At 37.7% G+C, this 2308-nt stretch overlaps 1 long non-coding RNA gene across 1 annotated transcript; it reads left to right on the forward strand.

Annotated features, from left to right (window-relative positions):
* Positions 1-2308, forward strand: LOC118343141. The gene is made up of 4 exons (XR_004797532.1): positions 1-38; positions 323-377; positions 711-836; positions 2229-2308. It is a non-coding gene; the product is annotated as an uncharacterized LOC118343141 (long non-coding RNA).

Consider the following 2308-nt stretch of genomic DNA (forward strand, 5'->3'; position numbering starts at 1 on the left):
CTGAGGCTGAGAAAGATACAGGATCCCGATGCAACCAGGTGATCTGCTCAAATCTCCCCACACATTCAAAATGACCCAAAATTGACTTGATTGAAAAATCTGTGTGTGGTTGTTAATCTGCTTTGATGGTGTAATACAGTATGTACAAAAATAAAGTAGAGAAGTGGCAGAAGGTTTGCTGGAATGAACTTCAGACTTCAGACAAAACAGACACACATGAGAGCATACATCAGTAAAGTGAGATGGCACAGACTTGAAAATGTGTTAACAAATTAGCTTGATATGGGTTTTAATTAACATTGTTTGCCTTTCTTACTTCTAGATAGATGTGAAGATCGATGTGTACGAGGAGCTGGCTGCTATTCCAGAAGTCAAAGGTAAAGCTTCCCTAATAAGCCGTCATAAATAAGCATATACAGCCTATAACTAACTAGTTTCCCACTAACAATCTGGTCACACATTGGCAATCCAAAGTGATTGATACATGTAAATGTATTGTTGTACTGTTAATTGCTAAATTAATAGCTACATCTTAGTTTTTATAATATGTGCATATTTTTCCAATATGTGATTTTTATTCAATGAAACATAAATTATCAACTTTGTACGAAAATTGTTCACAGTGGAGATTTTTATTCCTTTTCATTGCAGTAGATTGTTTTATACATATGGTCATTTTCTTGGTCTTACTTCTCTCTCTTTATTCTCAGCTCTACAACAAGTTAAAGCAATGCTGAGACAGAGAGATCTCAACAGGGAGGTCTCATCTCCTACAACCACAGCAAATGAGAGACTTGCCCTCGCTAGTCCATGTGAAGCTTCAAGCCCAGATGATGGTAAATACAAGTGTAATTATTTACGAACCAATTTTGGTTCAGATACATTTGAACTTAAACGTTTACACTCACATTCCTGAGTGTATTTGGTTGTCCTTAGACATGTTGATGCCCAAGCTGAGATATTTTCTTTCTGATATTACAAGAAGAATCTAAACTCCATGAATCACAACATTTGATACCTCGGTAAAAAAATAATAATGATACCGAGTCCTGATCCAGTACTTGCATTTTCCTTAGTAATACAGTTGAATAGCTCTGCATTGTAGGAAGAAAAAAATTGCCTGCAGCTAAGCTATTCCTTAATGTTTTTTTATACTTATACTTAAACTTTATACTAAATAACAAAGAAATAGCTTTGTTTTGTTGTATGGAGGGAATTTCTCTCTCCCTTTTAAGTGTCCTGCAGTGTTTGGTGCTTCAGTGTGGCCTTACCTGAATTAAATGTATTCTGCTGAATGTTTTCCTCTTCTATATATCTTTTGAAAGGGTTACTTTAATAAATTACTCTTATATGCTTTTTGTTTACGGGGCTTGTGTTGCACTTGCATGGTGAATTTGGGGCTGCTGTATCGCCTCTGAGCAGCAGTGGAAGAGCTCAGCTCCTCTTGTACACACAGTACAGCGGATAGTGTTGACAACGGTTGCACTTTTCCATGAAAGCCTTGCAAGTAAAACACCAGTACACACTGACCAACAGAAGATCAAACTTAACATATTTACAGCTGGACTAATACAGTGTCTCTACTCAGACTTTGGCTTAGTCTTTGTTAAACAGGAGACATTTGAGTCTGATGTGGAGTCCCAGGAGGAGTGTTGGACTAACTAGTTACATTTTATCAATTCAATTACGAAAGTAATTGTAAACAGCTAGTTACTGATAAAAATGTTGATGATTAAAGGGGTTACATCAGAATATATTGTTTTTGGTCAAAAGTTTATTTTTTTTTATTAATCTTTTCATTGTGCAGGACTGTCTTTTGGTATATTTTTGGATAACATGGGTATGAAAAGCCGCTGGGACAAATTTGAGTGCGAGTCGAGGGTAGGGTGCCTAACAAGGAACCGTCTCTACGTCTAGACAGTCTCCATTCAGTGAGCTCTGTTTTAGATTGGTCATTTTGTTTGAAATCCAACATTGCTGTACAGTGTAAAGGTTGTTTACTTACCCAAACTGGCTACAATTCAAGCCACATGTCCAATTAAGGGTCCTACTAAACCTGCTAAAGCTGTTGTACCCGTAACAAATACAATTTTGGCCATGACTCAAATGATGGCCCCTTTCGTCTTGTAATGCAACTGCAATCTTGCTTTTGTTGGTATGTGTGTCTCTCCTTCTGCATCATCACTCATTTACACAAATCCACCATCTTTCTCTTCCCTGCCGTGCAGCTGTCAGGATGGAGCCACCTCAGGGTTTTGCAGATCCTCTTGCCACTGACTCAGAATCACACAGAGGCAGCTTTGTCCAA

The sequence above is a fragment of the Morone saxatilis genome, unplaced genomic scaffold, assembly GCF_004916995.1.
Source record: "Morone saxatilis isolate NCDOM2014 unplaced genomic scaffold, NCSU_SB_2.0 Contig9, whole genome shotgun sequence".
In the NCBI taxonomy this organism is placed as follows: domain Eukaryota; kingdom Metazoa; phylum Chordata; class Actinopteri; family Moronidae; genus Morone; species Morone saxatilis.